The 20,396-nt window shown below is 39.0% G+C and overlaps 1 protein-coding gene across 3 annotated transcripts in view; it reads left to right on the top strand.

Annotated features, from left to right (window-relative positions):
- The window catches only part of PIK3C2A (phosphatidylinositol-4-phosphate 3-kinase catalytic subunit type 2 alpha), a 102,945-nt gene that overhangs the window by 5,204 nt on the left and 77,345 nt on the right, over nt 1-20,396 (top strand). The gene's annotated exons all lie outside the window — the stretch shown is intronic.

Here is a 20,396-nt window from a genome sequence, read left to right as displayed (position 1 = left end):
CCCCATAAACTCTGAAGGAGACCTAATTACCTGTAAACAAAACCATACTGCTATGAGTAGCCATAACCAGATTGATTTATTAAGTCACTTTATATGTGTTCCTAATGTAATTTATAACTGTTCTGACTCTTTTTAGTTTTTTTTTTTTTTTTTTTTAAATTTATTTTTGGCTGCGTTGGGTCTTCGTTGCTGAGCGTGGGCTTTCTCTAGTTGCGGCGAGCGGGGTCTACTCTTGGTTGCGGTGCTCCGGCTTCTCATTGCGGTGGCTTCTGTTTGTTGCGGGGCTTGGGCTCTAGGCATGCGGGCTTCAGGAGTTGTGGCAAGTTGTGGCACGCGGGCTCAGTAGTTGTGGTGCACAAGCTTAGTTGCTCCGTGGCATGTGGGATCTTCCCAGACCAGGGCTCGAACCCGTGTCCCCTGCATTGGCAGGAGGATTCTTAACCACTGCACCACCAGGGAAGTCCCTTCTTTTTAGTTTAGTGTGTAAGTGTTTTTTAGACTATAGCGCTGAGTTAGGAAATGTGCTCTTTGTCTCGAGACTATAGCCTGGTTTCATCTGACTGGATCTCATGATGACATTTAGCAGACTGGAATTCTGCCTGTATTAAAATACATGACATGGGGGCTTCCCTGGTGGCACAGTGGTTGAGAATCCGCCTGCCAGTGCAGGGGACACGGGTTCGAGCCCTGGTCTGGGAAGATTCCACATGCCGCAGAGCAGCTAAGCCCGTGCACCACAACTACTGAGCCCGTGTGCCGCAACTACTGATGCCTGCGTGCCTAGAGCCTGTGCTGCACAACAAGAGAAGCCACAGCAGTGAGAAGCCCGCGCACCGCAACGAAGAGTAGCCCCCGCTCGCTGCAACTACAGAAAGCCCACGCGCAGCAATGAAGACCCAACGCAGCCAAAAAAAAAAAAACCTGAACAGTTACAGCATCATGTCATGTTTTTGTTTGTTTTGCTTGTTTGTTTTGTTTAAGTCAGATTTATTGATATATAATTTACTTATAGTAAAATGTATCTGTTTTAGGTGTACAGCTCTATAAATTTTGAGAAATAGTGACAGTGTGTAACTGCCACCACCACAATTAAGATATGGAGTAATTCAGTCGCTTTAGAAAGTGTCCTTTTGCCCCTTGTAATTGTTCCCTCCCACTCACCCTCCACTCTCTGGCAACAACTGATTTTTCTTTTTCATTTCTATAGTTTTGCCTTCCAAGAATGTCATATAAATTGGCATCGTACGGTACCTGTAGCCTTCTAAGTCTGGCTTCTTTCACTTAGCTTAATGTTTTGAGATTCAATAAACCCTTTAAAAGAAAGAAACCAAACTAACTAATTTTTAGAACAGTTTTAGACTACAGAAAAATTGTTAAGATAGTACAGAGAATTACCATAAACTCTGGACCTGGCTTCCCTTATTATTTTTTTTATGTGTGTAAACTATATTTGCTAATTGTCAAAAACACAAGATTCTAGAATTAAGTTTTTGTTTGGAAATTGTGTGAAGATTTCTGTCATGATGACTTTCTAATGACTTTTATTATAAATTATATATAACGAAATTTGTCATTTAACCAATTTTAAGTGTACAGTTCAGTGACTTTATATGTACAATGTTATGCAACCATCACCACTATTTCCAAAATTTTTCATCACTCCAAACAGAAACTCTGTACCCGTTAAGCAGTAACTACCCTTTCCCCTTCGTCCTAGCTCCTGGTAATTGCTCATCTGCTTTCTGTCTCTATAACTCTACTTAATTGCCAAGATATGGAAGCAAGCTAAGTGTCCATCAACAGATGAATTGGTAGAGATGTAGTATATATATGTATATATATGTATGTATATATGTGTGTGTGTATACACACACACACACACACACACACACACACACACACACAGTGGAATACTACTCAGCCATAAAAAAGAAGGAAATTTTGCCATTTGCAACAGTATGGGTGGACTTGGAGGATATTATGCTAAGTGAAATAAGTCAGACAGAAAGACAAATATTATATGATATCACTTAAATGTGGAATCTAAAAATGCAATAAACTAATGAATATAACAAAAAAAGAAACAGACTCACAGATATTGAGAATAAATTAGTGGTTACCAGTGGGGAGAGGGAAGGGGAGAGGGGCAATATAGCGGTAGGGGATTAAGAGGTACAAACTATTATGTATAAAATAAGCTATAAGGATATATTGCACAATACAGGGAATATAGTCAACAGTCTATAATAACTATAAATGGAATGTAACCTTTAAAAATTGTGGGGAATTCCCTGGTGGTCCATGGTTGGGACTCCATGTTCTCACTGCTGAGGCCCGGGTTCAATCCCTGGTTGGGGAACTAAGATCCAACAAGCTGTGTGGCGTGGCCAAAAATTATTTAATTAATTAATTTATTTAAAAATTAAACTAATATATTTATTTATTTTTGCCTGCGTTGGGTCTTCATTGCTGCGCGCAGGGTTTCTCTAGTTGTGGCGAGTGGGGGCTACTCTTCGTTGTGGTGTGCGGGCTTCTCACTGCGGTGGCTTCTCTTGTTGCAGAGCACTGGCTCTAGGCACACAGGCTTCAGTAGTGGCATGCAGGCTGTAGAGCGCACGCTCAGTAGTTGTGGTGCATGGGCTTAGTCGCTCCGTGGCATGTGGGATCTTCCCAGACCAGGGCTCGAACCCGTGTCCACTGCATTGGCAGGCGGATTCTTAACCACTGCGCCACCAGGAAAGTCCCTATCCTTTTTTAAAATTATAGTCCATTCTAGTAGGTGTGAAGTGGTCTCTCATTGTGGTTTTGATTTGTGTTTCCCTAATGAATAATAATGTTGAGCATCTTTTCATGTGCTTATTGACAGTAAGCTGCCTGGTTTTTTTTTGGCCGTGCCACGTGGCTTGTGGGATCTTAGTTCCCCAACCAGGGATCAAACTTGCGCCCCCTGCAGTGGAAGCGCAGAGTCTTAACCACTGGACCGCCAGGGGAGTCCCTAAGCTGCCTTTTTAAATGGTAGGAACAGGGACTTCCCTGGTGGTCCAGTGGTTAAGAATCCGCCTTCCAATGCAGGGGACGCGGGTTCGATCCCTGGTTGGGGAACTAAGATCCCACATGCCGCAGGGCAACTAAGCCCACGTGCCGCAACTACTGAGCCCACACACTCTGGAACCTGCACACTGCACTGAAAGATCCAGCATGCTGAAACTAAGATCCCACACAGCCAAAAATAAATAAATAAATATTTTTTAAAAAATGGGACTTCCCTGGTGGCACAGTGGTTAAGAATCTGCCTGCCAATGCAGGGGACACAGGTTTGAGCCCTGGTCTGGGAAGATCCCACATGCTGCAGGGCAACTAAGCCCGTGCGCCACAACTACTGAGCCTGTGCTCTAGAGCCTGTGAGCCACAACTACTGAAGCCTGCGCGCCTAGAGCCTGTGCTCCGCAACAGGAGAAGCCACCACAATGAGAAGCCTGTGCACTGCAGGAAGAGTAGCCCCCACTCGCCGCAACTAGAGAAAGCCCACGCGCAGCAGTGAAGACCCAATGCAGCCCAAAAAAAAAAAAAAAAAAAAAAAAAAAGGGGGTAGGAACATACTGATGGTTGTTCCAATAGTTGAACAGGTGTAATGCATGTCTTTTTTTTAATGTTTATTTTTTTGGTTGCATGGGGTCTTAGTTGCAGCAGGCGGGCTCCTTAGTTGCAACACATGGGCTCCTTAGTTGTGTCAGGTGAGCTCCTTAGTTGCGACACCAGGGTTCCTTAGTGCGGTTTGCCAGCTCCTTAGTTGCGGCATGCGGACTCCTTAGTTTTGGCATGCAAACTCTTAGTTGCGGCATGCATGTGGGGTCTAGTTACCTTACCAGGGATCGAACCCGGGCCCTCTGCATTGGGGGCGCAGAGTCTTATCCACTGCACCACCAGGGAAGTCCCGTAATACATGTATTTTTTTAATGCCTGTTATATACTAAGAATATATGTATATTATTTTATGTAACCCTGACTACACTGTAAGATATCTGTGTTTTACAGATGAGAAAACTAAGACAAAGGCAGATTAAGTAAATTGTTTAGGAATACACAGTTAATAAGAGGGAGGTCTGATATTTGAGCTTGGGTCTTGCTGCTACTTCATTTTCTTCTCTTTGTTATCACTGTTGTTCTATAAAACTAGTAATTTCATGTATTTGATGTCAAGTGAAAATAGAATTTTGTTAGCCACAGAAATTGATGGAGTTTAGGAGAAAAATTCCTGCAGTATTCATGTCAGTTTTTCATTATTGTTCCCTATTTGGTGATTCTCAGTTGCAATCCAGTTTTATTTTTTCCTACCTTAAGCCATGTTGGAAATGGAGGCATATACCATAACAGCGCAGAAGCTTACTGTTATTTGCCATGTTGGAATTGGGGTAATGTCAGAGTATATTTAATGATTCATGTTAAATGAATGAACAATAAAGTAGTCCAAAGTTCAGTAATTATCTTCACAAAGCAGTACTACTGTTGGGATTCTGGGTTAGGTTGAAAACTGCTTTGTCAGTAAAATGTCTTTGAACAGGAACCTCTTGCTGTGACAGTATCCCCCCCTTTGTCCCCTTCCCAGACACATACAGTGATACGCATAAGCAGATATAGAAAGTTGTTCTGGATGAATGCTCTGGTTGTGAACCCCTTATGTGTAGAATGCTGCTCGTAAGAGCTGAAGGTGGTATAATGACTGCTAGTGCTTGTTAGACTACAGCATAGCTGTTGATTTTTGTCAAAATGGGAGAATTAAGCCCTTTATTAATTGCTTATAGTATTGGGCAAAGCATAATTATAAGTGTGGTATAGAGGTTAAAGAATGTGAGAGCCAGGCTCGGCTCATACATCTTTAAACTTGTGAAGAACCTTGGGAAGGCTCTTTTCTTAGCTTTTCCCATGACTTCACTCTTTTCTTATGTCCAGGTTATGGTTCCAATTCATCTTTTCCCTCATTCTACTATTAAAAATATTATCCCCCATCTAAGTCATTCTCTATTACATTACTTTTTTCCCCATATTTTATTTACTGTCTAAACTTATCTTTTTTGTTTGCTTGTTTAAATCAAGCCACTTAACATTTCCATTGCTGTCATCCTAATTCAAGTTATTACTGGTTCTTTCCTGTACCATTTCAGTTATTTGTTAATTGGCCTCCTGGTTTCCATTTTTGTTTTTATTACATCTGTTTTCCATAGAGCAAATAGAGATCTTGGAACAACGCAAATCACGTAAATGTCTTTGCATAAAACACACCTTTGGCTTCCTATTACGCCTAATAATTGAATATACTAGTTTTCCCCTCCTTGGCGGTATATTAAGTTTAATTATAAAAGTTCATATTGATAGATGGAGGTTTTAGGATTATTATTTTTTTGAGAGAAGATTTTTGATTTTGGATAATTGAGCTTGGTGGTTTAACTTATTCTTAATTCTTGTCAAAAACCATTTCACTAAAAATCCACACAGAAAAATTACGTTAGGTTGAAATAAGGAAGTTTTATTGTGGCATAACCCTAAACCTAGAAATATAACTGCACTTTTAACGTATCTAAATTTGGAGAAAAATGATTAAATTGTACAAGTGAAATTATTATAGAAACCTCCGTGGTTCTTTAGGAACAGACTCTCTAGATATTATATGTATATTTTAAAAATTTTTATTTATTTATTTATTTTGGCTGTGTTGGGTCTTCATTGCTGCGCGTAGGCTTTCTCTAGTTGTGGCGAGTGGGGGCTACTCTTCGTTGCGGTGTGTGGGCTTCTCACTGCCGTGGCTTCTCTTGTTGTGGAGCAGGGACTCTAGGCACACGGGCTTCAGTAGTTGTGGCTTGTGGGCTCTATAGCGCAGGCTCAGTAGTTGTGGCGCATGGGCTTAGTTGCTCTGCGGCATGTGGGATCTTCCCGGACCAGGGCTCCAACCCATGTCCTCCACATTGGCAGGTGGATTCTTAACCAGTGTGCCACCAGGGAAGTCCCTAGATATTATATTGATTTGACCTTAACTCCACCAATGTTAGTAAAACCTGAAGCTGTTTCTTTCAGGTAGTTGTTTAATCTGTATTACTCTGCAACCCCACTAGGTTAATTCTCTGGTATATTTTTCTTATTTTGTCTTCATGCAACTTAAGATTTGTTTGGTGATGTCTTTCTTCACTTATAGAAAGTTTGTGGCCATTTTCTCTTCAAATATTTCTTCTGTTCAGTCTCTCTATCCTCTCCTGGGACTCCAAATACATGTATGTTACACCATTTGAAATTGTCCCATAGAACTCAGGCATGCTATTTTACCTCTCCCCCTCTTTTTTTCTCTTTTAGTTTGAATATTTTCTTTTGATTTGTTTCTGAGTTTACCAGTCTTTTCTTTGTTGTTAAGTCCATCTAATTAATTCTTCATTTCTGATATATTTTTCCTTTCTAATATTTCTTTTTGGTTCTTTTTTTTAATAATTTGTACTACTGTGCTGTAATCCTCCTCTGCTTCATGTATATCATCTACCTTTTGTGCTAAATTTAGCATTTTCATGCTAATTACTTTAAAATTCCTATTTGACAATTTCAACATTTGGGCCGTCTCTGTGTCTGCTTATTTTGACTGTTTCTTCTACCATGGGCCACATTTTCTTGTTTGTCTTATAATCTTTGATTATATGCCAGACAATTTACATAAAACAAGAGTAGATACTGAAGTTTACTTATTATTTACTTAATATTTGCCTCCAAAATGCCCTTTATTCTGTCAGGCCGTTAAATTGAGAAAGTTTGATTTATAAGTAAAATGGGTCTGTGCTTTGTTGCAGCTTTAATTTGATTTGATTCAACACTACATTGAATTACTTTGGGGCAGAATTATAACTTTCTCTTTAGCAGGATTTGGGATCTGAGCATTGACTTGATTCCAGAGATTTGTTTTGCAGCCTAGCTGCCAGCTTTTTAGTTTGCTGGGAAGTTTCTTTGTTCTCTAGTCCTGCTTTCTGTGTCTCATGAGATCTCTGTCTTGCTTCCATTACCCCAGCCTCTGGAGAGCAGCTCTCTTACAGTCGGTAAAGGCTTGGAATGCCCTGGGGGGCTTTTTCTCAGCTCTCCTGCTATGTCCTGAGCCATTGGTAGCTGAAAGCTTGGAGTGCTATGATGGATTTCTCCCTGCTCACCTCCCCGGTCTTTTTTAGGGACGGTGGCTGCCTTGTACTTCAGGGAGGCCCATGAACCTCACAGGGGATCTCTTTCAGCTCTTCTGCCATGTCCCCAGCTTTCACTGTGCTAGCTGTGCCTTTAGTGAAGACCCATGGAAAAGATTTGGTGGGTGGGTACAGACTTGTTCTGTGTCTGGGGTTCCTTGTAATTCTTAATCTAGTGTTTTAGACCACTCAGACTTGCTTCTGTCACTTCTTAGAATTGTAATCTGTCATGCTAGCCTACATGTGACTGTTAAAAGTCTGGCTTATTTCTCCTTATTCCTGTCTACAGTGCATTCCTCCTCCTCCTGCTGTATCAGGGTTGAGAGTAGTGATGGGACTGCTTCTCCTGTGAAGGGTTTATCACTTTCTGGAATTTAATTTATTTGGTTTTTTATGTCCTCTACTCTCTGATGTCTTAAAACTATTTTTTTTTTTTTTTAGCTTATTTACCTTGTTTTTCATTGTTGGCATGAGAGTGACAGTCTCTTGCCACTTTGTATATCCTAGTAAGAGAAAATCCCTCTATATTACATATTTATCACCTTTGTTTTAAAATAGCCTGCAAATGATGAAATATTTAAAACTCCACCAAAGTTTAGATAGTGAAAAGTAAATCTGGGCTTCCCTGGTGGTGCAGTGGTAAAGAATCCGCCTGCCAATGCAGGGGACACGGGTTCGAGCCCTGGTCCGGCAAGATTCCACATGTCGCGGAGCAACTAAGCCCGTGCACCACAACTACTGAGCCTGCTCTCTAGAGCCCACAGGCCACAACAGCTGAGCCCACGTGCCGCAACTACTGAAGGCTGCACGCCTAGAGCCCACGCACCCCAGTGAAGAGTAGCCTCCGCTCGCCGCAACTAGAGAAAGCCCGCGCACAACAACAAAGACCCAACGCAGCCAAAAATAAATAGATAAATAAATAAATTTATATTAAAAAAAAGGTAAATCTGCTTTCCATCATTGGCTCTTCCCAGTCCTCCATTTTTAGTTATTGACTTAGTAGTTTCTTACCTCTATCACCTCAGTCTCCTAAGGTTTCTCTTCCTTTCCAAGTCAGACCCTTCCAACTATGCTTCTGATTCTCTTTTTCAGCTCTACCCAGTATCTGAGCTAGTATTTATCTCCTGTCTCTTGTGCCTTTCAGTCTTTGTGCCCTGAATCCTTCTCTTCAACCTACCACATGTTGAAATCCTTTCCCATTTTAAACAGCCATTCCTGACACCTCCTCCTGTCTACCTAGTTCCTTTTACTGTCAAAGAATATGCCCTTTTTACTTCTAATTCCTTACTTTTTCAGTTTTCCGTACTTATCTAAATCACTAATGAGGGTCTGGGGGTGGGGAATGAGGAGTGACTGCTAATGGGTAGAGTTACTTTGGGGGGTGATGAGAATGTTCTGAAATCTGGTAGTGGTGATGGTCACACAATTCTGAATATACCAAAAACAGCTAAATTGTATGCTTTAAGTGGATGAATTTATAATAAGTTAATTAGATCTCAGTAAAGTTATTAAAATAATCACAAATGAGGTCTTAAATCTAGAGTTTTTTCAGTCGTCATTCTGTGTAATCTCTGCAGTTTCTGACAATAGTGACATCTCCATTTTAGGATATCCTATTTCCTTATTTCTGTTACCAGTCTTTATACTTATCTGTTGTTTTCCTTTGACCTTTTGTTTCCTGTTTAAGTATTTGTGGCCCTCATGATTTCTCTTTTTCTCTCTTTGCTCTATGCATTATCCCAGTTCAGTCTCTACTTTTATGACTTCATTCAGTTCTTCAGTTTTGCATAGATAAGAAGGTTCATCTCTAGGCAAATCGCTCTGTTGAGCCCAAGGCCAGTATTTTAAATTAGCAAGTAGAGATGAACTGTATTTCCCAAAAGTACTTAAAATAATAATGTGTTTCAGTCTGTCTAAAAAACATGTGGCTCTGAAGAACCATTCTGAAAATATGTACATGTGATTTTCTTCCCTCAGAGAAAGAAATTAATGGTTTATTATTTGGCACATTTAAGATGATTTCTAAGTACTTTAAATGAAAATGAATGCAACAAGAGTGGATTAAAAATCTGTTTTACCTCTTAGGTTAAAATATTAATTTTGAGTCTATTTTTGTGTACTCTTGAGTATATTACAGAATACCGAAGACACTCCACAGTGAAGAACTGCTTCCTCCTTGTTCCAGGACTGTTCTAGGTGCTTGGGGATGCAAGGATGAACCCAACAGATAAATCCCAGCTTCATGAATTTTATAGTCTAGTGGGGAAACATAGACAATAAAATAAATAAGTAAAATATACAGTATTTTGGATAGTACTGCATGCTAAGAAGAAAATAAGTAAACTGCATAGGCAATTGAGTTAGAGAAAGTTGTGGTTATAACTAGGTTATCAGGGAGGACTTTACTCATATGTTACCTTCTCAGTGAAGACTTGAGGGAGGCGAGAAAGCGAGTCATTCAGCTATCCAGGGGAAGAACAGTCCAGTCAGAGAAAACAGAAGAGCAAAACCTCTGAGTGAGAAACATGATGTATTTGAGGAACAAGGAGGCTCGTGTGACAGTAGCAGAGAGGAGAGTTGTAGGAGAGAAGAAATAGGGGACCAGATATTAGAGTGCCTCGTGGACTATTGTAAAGATTTTATCTTTTCTCTGAGATAGGAGCTGTTGCAAGTTCTGAGCATAGGGGTGAGATGATCTTTTTCAATATCACTCTGGCTGCTGTGTTGAGAATAGTGTGAAGGGGCAGGATGGAGGGGTGCTGGAGACAGTTTGGGAGGCTATTTCACTAATCCAGGCAAGAGATGATGGTTGGTCTAGGATGGTAGCAGGAATACAATGAAGAAATGCTCAAATTCAGAAATATTTGAAGGTAACGCCTCTAAGATTTTATGTACATATCCGTAACTATCTCATAGAGCAGGGGTCCCCAACCCCCAGGCCGTGGACTGGTACCGGTCCGTGGCCTGTTAAGAACCGGGCTGCACAGCAGGAGGTGAGCGGTGGGTGAGGGAGCGAAGCTTCATCTGCCGCTCCGCATTGCTCCCCATCACTCCCCATCACTCGCATTACCGCCTGAACCATCCCCCCCATCGCTCGCATTCCCGCCTGAACCATTCCCTACCCCCCCATCCCCCCACCGCTGTCCGTGGAAAAATTGTCTTCCAGGAAAGTGGTCCCTGGTGCCAAAAAGGTTGGGGACTGCTGTCATAGAGCCACTACCAAACATTGCTGCCTTCCTGATAAGCTATAATTGAATTAAGATTTTCTAATTTAATTCAAATAAGAAGCAAAATAAATAAACTGGGTATACATACAATGGTGAGAGTGTGCAGTCATCTCAGTGATAGGAATATCTTACTATTCATTTTTAAATGTTTTACTTGTGTTTTTAAATGCAATGTATATTTTTTTACATAAATTGATCATGTTATGTGCAATGCCCATTAAGTGATTCACAGATGGTGGAAATTTGAAACACTGTATTTTTTAGTTTGTTGTTTTCTTTTACAGTCTTAACGCTTTCCCCATATCCCTTAATGAATTAGGGCAGTGTCCTTAATTTAGCCTATACATTGGCAAATGAAAAAGGACAGTATAGCTCTTGTATTTTTTTATGGCATCACTAAAAAGTTGAATTTCTTATGTTCACATAATTTGCCACGTGTGGGTAAGAAAAAAACCCCACATACTATTCATAATGCAGGTGTTCTTTATTTTTCACATACCATGTATAATACAGATATGAAAATGTATTTAAAATATGTGGGGAGTGGATTCTTTTTTATTGTGAAATAACACAGAAAAAAGTGCATAAATCGTATATGATTGTTTAACAAATAATTGTAAAACCAACACTTGTGTAACCAGTCGCAACGTTAGAAACTAGAAAGTTGCTGGTATTCCAGAAGTCCCCAGTGTACTTCTCCCTTATCATAAATCTCTTCCTCCCTCCATGAGTAACCACTATCCTAACTTTTGATAATCCTTTCCTTTTCTTTGAAGTTATACCGTTATGTAAGCATTCTTAAACAATGTAGTTTAGTTTTTCATGTTTTTGAACTTTATGTGAATGGAATCGTTGTATGTATTTTTGTCTCTCCATTTGCTTAACATTATGTTTCTAAGTTTTATCCATTTTTTATGGTTCTAATTCGTTCATTGGCATTGATGTACAGAATTCCATTGAATGAACTACAATATAATAAATAAACATTTGGTCTTTGTCCCTGGTTCCTGTCATGCAACTCCTAAAACTCTTGGAATCTCCAGACCATTGTCTTTTTGTATGCTAATAAGATGACTGTTGTCTTGGATCCCTAGATAGTTTCTGGATGAGGGCTGGTTGCCAGAAAGATCAAGGTGTGACTGCAGGTTTGAAACTTTCAACCCTACCCCCTGACCTCTGGGGAAGGGAGAGGAGCTAGAGATTGAGCTAATCAATGACCAGTGATTTAATCAGCCATGCCTATGTAATAAAATCTCCGTAAAAACTCTTTTTAAAAAAAACTTGTTATTTTATATTTGAATATAGCTGATTTTTAAAAAATATTCATTTATTTATTTGGCTGAGCCCTGTCTTAGTTGTGGCATGCAGGATCTTTAGTTGCGGTATGTGAACCCTTAGTTGCCTCATGTGGGATCCTAGTTCCCTGACCAGGGATTGAACCCGGGCTCCCTGCATTGGGAGCGTGGAGTCTTAACCACTGGACCACCAGGGAAGTCCCTGGAATATAGCCGATTAACAATGTTATGATAGTTTCAGTGTACAGCAAAGCGACTCAGCCATACGTATACATGTATCCATTCTCTCCCAAACTGCTCTCCCATCCAGGCTGCCACATAACATTGAGCAGAGTTCCCTGTGCTATACAGTAGGTCCTTGTTGGTTATCCATTTTAAATACAGGAGAGTGTACATGTTGATCCCAAACTCCCTAACTTTCCCTCCACCCTTCCCCCTGGTAACCATAAGTTTGTTCTCTAGGTCAGTGAGTTTGTTTCTGTTTTGTAAATAAGTTCATTTGTATCATTTCTTTTTAGATTCCACATATAAGGATATCATGTGCTATTTCTCTTTCTCTTCTCTGACTGACTTCACTCAGTATGACAATTTCTAGGTCCATCCATGTTACTGCAAATGGCATTATTTCATACTTTTTAATCAATGACTAGTGTTTTAATCAACCATGCCTATATAATAAAATCTCTGTAAAAACTCTTAAATGATGGGGTTCAGGGAGCTTCCAGGTTAGTGAACACACTGGGGTGCTGGGAGGGTGGTACTTCAGAGAAGCCATGGAACCTCCGAGCATTTTCCCACCCCTAACTTTGCCCTACACATTTCTTCCTTTGGTTGTTCCTGACTTGTTTACTCTATAATAAACTGGTAATGGTAAGTAAGCTGTTTTCATGTGTTCTGTGAACCTTACTAGCAAATAATCAAACCTGAGGTGGGATCCTGGGAGCCCCTGATTTGAACCCAAGTTGGACAGAAGTGTGGGTAACCTGGGTATCCAGTACTTGAGACTGGCATCTGCAGTGAGAGCATTCTTGCGGGACTGCGCCTGTAAACCTGTGGAGTCTGACATTAACTCTGGGTAGTGTCTGAATTGAATCGAATTGTGAACACCCATTTGGTGTTTGGGAGAGTTGGAGAACTGGTTGTTGGTGTGGAAAATCCTGTACATTTGGTGTCAGGAGTGATGTGAGTAGAAACAGACCATGAACGTATTCTCCTTCATCCGTGTTTGGACAGGTGAAGATTAGGGTTATTTCCTATTTGGGGTAATATGTGCAGTGTTATTTGAAGGTTCTTATGTACATATTTTGTGCACATATACATGAATTTCTCTAGGGTATATACAGTGGAATGTAATTGCTGGGCCATAAAGTAAGGGTATCTTCAGTTTTTCTATATATGACCCGTGTTTTCTTTCTTTTTTTTTTAATATTTATTTATTTATTATTTTTGGCTGTGTCAAGTCTTAGTTGTGGTATGTGGGATTCTTCGTTGTGGCATGTGGGCTCTTCGTCGCGGCATGCGGGATTCTCTCTAGTTGTGGCAAGCTGGCTCCAGAACACATGGGTTCAGTAGTTGCAACAAGCATGCTTAATTGCCCTGCAGCACGTGGGAATCTTAGTTCCCAGACTAGGGATTGAACCTGCGTCCCCTGAATTGGAAGGCGGATTCTTAATCACTGGACGACCAGGAAAGTCCCTGATCTGTGTTTTCTGAAACAGTTGTACCAACTTAAATTTTCCCATTGTTTCATATTTTTATCACTTAGTATTATAAGATTTAATTTTTTGCCCCAGGGTTGTATGTGTGTTGTGGTATCTTACTGTGGTTTTTTTTTTAAATTTATTTTGTTTATTTTTATTTTTGGCTGTGTTGGGTCTTCGTTGCTGCATGTGGGCTTTCTCTAGTTGCGGCGAGCGGGGGCCGCTCTTCATTGCGGTGCACGGGCTTCTCATTGCGGTGACTTCTCTTGTTGCCGAGCATGGGCTCTAGGTGCGTGGGCTTCAGTAGTTGCGGCACACTGGCTCAGTAGTTGTGGCTCACGGGCTCTAGAGCGCAGGCTCAGTAGTTGTGGCGCATGGGCTTAGTTGCTCCGTGACATGTGGGATCTTGCCGGACCAGGGCTCGAACCCGTGTCCCCTGCATTGGCAGGTGGATTCCTAACCACTGTCCCACCAGGGAAGCCCCTCTTACTGTGGTTTTAATATGCATTTCCCTGATTACTTATAAGATCGAACCTTTTTTCAGATATTTATTGGTCATTGGATTTCTTTTTCGTGAAGTTCTTGTCTTTGCCCATTTTTCTTTTAGATTGGTTTTCTTGTTTTTTAATTTGTAGCAGTTATATAATCCAGGATTTGGGTCCTTTTTACATGTTAAAAATATCTTCCTTTCTGTGGCTTGTTTTTATCATTCTCTTTGGTGTCTATTTTTTCCTTTTTTCTTTTTCTTTTTTTAAAAAGTGTAGTTGATTTACAGTATTGTGTTAATTTCAGGTGTACAGCTCTCTTTGGTGTCTTGATGTACAAAAGTTCTGGATTTTACTGTAGTCAAATTTGTTACTTTTTTCCTTATGGTTAGTGCTTTATATACCTTACTTAAGAAATTTTTCCTTTCTCTGATTCTAAAAACTATAGTTTTTCCTTTCAAAGTTAGGTGTTTGGCTTGCCTTGAGTTGATTTTTGCCTAAGGAGTGAAGCAGGAGTCCATTTCATTTCCCTCCATTTGTTCTAGTACCATTTACTGAAAAGACAGTTTTCCCTGTGCTCTGAAATGCCACTTTTGTCTTAAATCAGGTGTCTATGTAGGTGTGTGTCTGTTTCTGGGCTCTTAATATGTTCTTTAGATTTGTCTCTTCCTGCATAAATACCATACTATCCTAAGTAAAATTAGCTTTATAATGAGTCTTTATTGGGTAGAGCAAGGCCTCTCACCTTGTTCTTTTTCAAGAGGGTCTTGGCTATTTTGGCCCTTTTGGCTACTGTATAAAATTTGGAATCACCTTGTCAAATTTTATCTTAAAAGCCTGTTTGAATTTTGATTGGGATTGCATTGAACTTGTAGATCTGTTTCAGGAGTGGTGGCATCTTTATAAAATTGTCTTCAAATCTGTAAACATGGAAAAATATCCATTACATTCAAATAGTCAATATTTGTCAGTAAACTTTAAAATTTTCCCTACAGAATTTTTTTTTTTTAATAAATTTACTTATCTATTTATTTTTGGCTGCCTTGGGTCTTCATTGCTGCCCGTGGGCTTTCTCTAGTTGCGGCGAGCGGGGGCCCCTCTTTGTTGCAGTGTGTGGGCTTCTCATTGTGGTGGCTTCTCTTGCTGTGGAGCACGGGCTATAGGCGTGTGGTCTCAGTAGTTGTGGCACGTGGGCTCAGTAGTTGTGGCTCGTGGGCTCTAGAGCACAGGCTCAGTAGTTGTGGCACACGGGCTTAGTTGCTCTGCGGCATGTGGGATCTTCCTGGACCAGGGCTCGAACCTGTGTCCCCTGCATTGGCAGGCAGACTCCTAACCACTGTACCACCAGGGAAGCCCCAGAATTTTTTATTACATGTATTATTAGTTGGTGGATTTCATGTGTTTGAATGTGTTAGTGTAAATATTGCTTTTTTGAAGACTGCTTTTTCTAACCATTCCTTGCTGTGTATATGGAAATACAATTGATTTCTGTATCATATCCAGTAATCTTGCTAAACTCTGGCATGTAATTCTGTTAATTATCTGCATATTCTTTGGAGTTTTTACTTTATCTGTATGTAATGTTGTTTCTTCCTACGTGATCCTAGCTCTTATTTCTTTCTCTTGCATTTCTGTGCTGTCTAGGAGTCTATAAAATGTTGAATAAAAATGGTGGTGGGCATCCTGGTTTTTGTTCATAGACAGAGGGAAAGCTTTAAAGGTTTTACAGTTAATTGTGATTTTTGTTGATACTTCTTATCAAATAAGGAACTTCCCTTCTGTTCATAGTTGGCTAAGAATATCTGTTGAGGCGAATATATGCTTTTCCTAATTTAATTCTTTAATTATTGATGTGGTAAATTGCATTTTGTATTTACTACTAAGTTTGGTTTGCTGTTATTTTGTTTAGAACTTTTTGTGTTTATGTTCATGAGTAAGACTGGTTTATAATTTTCTTGTCTCATTCTTGCCTGGTTTTGTTATCAAAGTTAGAGTAATTTTATAAAATGTTTGGGGAATGTACCTTCTTGTCTGTTCTCTGGAAGGGTTTGTGAAAGGTTGTTATTGTTTATTATATGAAGCCAGTGAAGACATCTGGCCTTGCAGTTTTCTTTGATGAAAAATTTTTTGGCAACTAACTCAATTTCTTTAATGGTTATAAGATAATTCAACTTTCTATTTTCTATTTGAGTCAGTTTCAGTAAGTTACTATCCTCTAGGAATTTGTCTACATTTTAAAATTTATTTGCTTAAACTTAATAATATCCTCGTTATCTTTCTTATGTCTGCTGCATGTGTTGGATGTCCCTTTTTTATTCTTGATATTGTTTTTTTAAAATATTTATTTATTTTTGGTTGCATTGGGTCTTTGCTGCGTGTGGGCTTTCTCTAGTTGCAGCGAGTACTTTTCCTTGCGGTGTGCAGGCTCCTCATTGCAGTGGCTTCTCTTGTTGCAGAGCACTGGCTCTAGGTGCATGAGCTTCAGTAGTTAGGGCACACGGGCTCAGTAGTTGTGGCACAGGGGCTCTGTGGCATGTGGGATCTTCCTGGACCAGGGCTCGAACCTGTGTCCCCTGCATTGGCAGGCGGATTCTTAACCACTGTGCCACCAGGGAAGTCCCTTGATATTGTTTATTCCTGTCTTATTTTCTTCTTGATCAGCATCACAAGATATCTTATTAGTGTTTTCAAAAGAACCAACTTTCAGTTTTGTTGATCTTCTCTGTTGTATATTTTTGGTGTTTTGGTTTGGTTTGCTTTGCTTTGCTTTGGGGTTGTTGTTTGGTTTTGGTTTTTTTTTTGCTGCACCACGTGGCTTACAGAATCTTAGTTCCCTGAACTCGGGGCCTCCTGCAGTGGAAGCTTGGAGTCCTAACCACTGGACTGCCAGGGAATCCCTCTGTTGTGTATTTTTTATGCCACTTAATTTCTTCTGTGGTCTTTATTCCCTTTCTTCTACTTTTATTTTGCTGTTACTTTTCTACTTTCATGAGATGGATGCTTAGTTCATTAAGTTTTCAACCTTTCCAGGTTTCTAGCATCATTTAAAACTCTAAATTTTCCTTTATCTACTGTTGCATGTATCCAGCAAATTTTGGTATGATGAATATTTTTTTCCTTTATCTGTGTGTTTATTATCAGTTTAGTATAAAATTAGGTTTAGTCTAACTTTTAAATTGCTGTTGCCTCAACATGAGTAAGGGTAAGTGTCTTTACTTTTTTGTGAACTGCTCATTCAAACTCTTTGTCCATCTTTCCATAGGGTTTTTTTTCTTTATGGGCTTTATCTTATATATTACTAAAATTAGTTCTTTCTCTGTGATATGAGTAGCAAATATTTTTTCCCAGTTTGTTTTTTCATTGACATTTTTAATGGTCAAGTTATTTTTATTTTACTTTTCAGCACCTAGAACAGTGCCTGATTCATAATATACACCCAATGAATATTTACTGAGGAAATGAATATATTCAGTGGTGCTTGTTTGACAAACAAAAGTTATTTGTTTAAATGTTTATGTACTTGAATTCTCTTTTGGCTTCTAGGTTTTTGAATCATATTACAGCAGCCTTTTTTATGCTGGTGTTATGTAGGAATTCTCTGTTTCTTTGGTTTTATGATTCTTTTTTTAACAGTTAAATATTTAATCTCTGTAATTTATCCTGTGTGGTCGATTGTGAACACATTTCTCTATGAAATGTTAACAATTTTCTAATTGTAAAAAGATTAATTGGAGGGACTTCCCTGGTGGTCCATTGGCTAAGACTCTGCACTCCCAACGCAAGGGGCCCCGGGTTCAATCCCTGGTCAGGGAACTAGATCCCGCATGCCACAACTAAGAGTTTGCGTGCCACAACTAAAGATCCCGTGTGCAACAACTAAAAGATCCCGCATGCCACCACTGAAGATCCCTCCTGCTGCAACGAAGATCCTGCATGGTGCAGCTAAGACCTGATGCAGCTAAGACCTGGCACAGCCAAATAAATAAATAAATAAATAAATATTTTAAAAAAGATTAATTGGAAATTATGTACTTTAAAAATACAGAAGTTACAAGGGATGATTAGGCCTTAGTTAAAAAGTTGTATGTTATCTATGGGGTATAAAAAAATAAAAATTTTCTTCTCCTGAAAGATAACTAATGGGCAATTGAGATATGTTATTGACTTGAGGGAAGGGGTAACTTTTGGTAAAATAAAGTTTTCCTTACCATCCAGAAAGTAATGATGCTTGTTCACCGTGCTTTTTGTTTCTTTCCTCATAAAGTCTAACCTTGTGTTGTCCACTAGCCACCTTTGTGTTGAGCACTTGGTGTGTGGCTAGTCTAAGTTGAAATGTGGTTAGTGTAAAATATATACCAGATTTTGAAGACTTAGTATAAAAAAATGAAAGTACAGTATCCCATTCGTTTTTTTATATTGATTACCTCTTTATAATATTTTGGATATATTGGATTAAACAAAGTTTATTATTAAAATTAATTTCATCTGTTTCTATTAATGTAGCTATAAAAGATTTAAATTTCATATGTGACTTGCATTCTATTTCTGTTGAACAATGCTACTCTAACCTAATCTCATCCAAAACTGGACATTCTTCTTTTTTGTCTTTTTGTCAGATTTGTATAGTGCCTAATAACAAAGTACTTGATTATTATTAATTTTTTGGTCACATGAGTTCTTTTCCCCCTCCATGAATCAGTTAGAGATAGAATATGCTTTTCTAACGCAGTTTGTCTGTCTGTTTGTTTTAAAGCACAGATGGAGCCCCTCTCTCCTATTTTTACTTTTCTGTTGCCACCTCTCTCCCTCCTAGTTTTCAAGATAATTTTCTCCCACTACTTGTTTTTTTTTTTTTTGATATTTATTTATTTATTTGGCTGAGCCGGGTCTTAATTGCAGCACATGGGATCTTCATCGCGGCATGCAGGATCTTTCATTGTGGCATGTGGGCTCAGTAGTTGCAGCGCATGGGCTCTCTAGTTGTGGTGCATGGGCTCAGTAGTTGCGGCATGCGGGCTCTCTAGCTGTGGCGAGCGGGCTTTAGAGCATGCAGGCTTAGTTGCTCCGCAGCATGTGGGATCTTAGTTCCCCGACCAGGTATCGAACCCTCGTCCCCTGCACTGGAAGGTGGATTCTTAACCACTGGACCACCAGGGAAGTCCCACCACTTGTTTATTCTAAACTCAACCACGTGATTTTTCAGTTTTAGTTGAATTATTAATAAATGAGTTCTTTCAGTCTGTTTTGTTTGTTTCAGAGTTTAGTTTCTCTGACAAAAGAAATGGTGTCTTAAGTTCTCTAGTTATTGATGCATTATGCATTCATTCAACAATTGTAGTATAAGTTTGAGAGTAGAGGGTAAATAAAATAAGAATTCATGCCTGCAGTGAAATTATAAATTTGCTAGTCATCTGGTGATAATTAACTGATAAATTGATATATATTATAGCTAAATAGCAGTATTAACTACTTCATGGTAGAATTAAAAGAAAATTTATTAATGCAGACAGAAATAACCCTAGGATTGAGGAAGAAAGTTGGTATTTATAAAGGATAAGATATGTCTAGACACTTATTGATTCCACATAACTGTTAACATAAAAATATATTGTAGTGAATTAGCACTGCCTGGATTTGGGTTCTAATTTCGCCACTTGCTAGCTGCTATGAGCTTGGGCAGATTATATGTTTGTATACTAGGGATAATAATAGTAGCTACCTAATAGAATTTGTGAGGATTAAATTAGTTAAAATATTGCTTAAAGCAATTTTTGGCATATAGTATCTATATATCTTCAAACACAGGTCTATGTATAGATAGAGATATGTAGATATTTTCTAGAGTTTTAACAAACATTTAACTGCAGTCTTCATAATTTTATTTTTAGTAGTGGCATAATATTCAATCCATGGAGGTACCATAATTTATTTTTCTTTGAGATTCATTTTCATTTTAAAGGAGAATATTTATATTGTTGAACTCAAATAATTGTTTTTCCATTTTCTTAGGTATCTTGAATTTTAAGATCAGAAAGCATTTAGATGGGTAGCAGGACTGACTTGTTTTATTTTTGTCTGAGATTTAAATTTAAATTGTAAATGAATGTTAGAAGAAGCCAAGAGCTGTTAAATTAATTCACTTGGGTCTGCAAATAGTATCCAAAAGTTTAACTGAATAGTTTAATTGACCTCTTTTGAAGAATTTTAAAGCAGCTACAGCCTTGTGATCTGCACTGAGTTCCTTTATGTTGGGAAATTTTTGGCAGATGGTATACAATCATCATTCAAAAACAAGTTATATTGTCTTTCCCTGCTTGAATTGGGGGAACATTAGCATGGAACATTTCATTTTGAATGAGCATGTTGGAAGTTATTTCCTGCTAAATGTTTGTCATCAAGTGAAGTTTTATTTTCAAAAATTAATGGAGCATGTCAGTGCAGCAGCCTTAGAAAAATAGCTGAGGCACAGGGTTACTTTTGGACAGCC

The sequence above is a fragment of the Balaenoptera ricei genome, chromosome 8, assembly GCF_028023285.1.
Source record: "Balaenoptera ricei isolate mBalRic1 chromosome 8, mBalRic1.hap2, whole genome shotgun sequence".
NCBI lineage: Eukaryota > Metazoa > Chordata > Mammalia > Artiodactyla > Balaenopteridae > Balaenoptera > Balaenoptera ricei.
The sequence above is the reverse complement of the archived record's forward strand: the minus strand, read 5'-3'. Positions and strand labels throughout refer to the sequence as shown.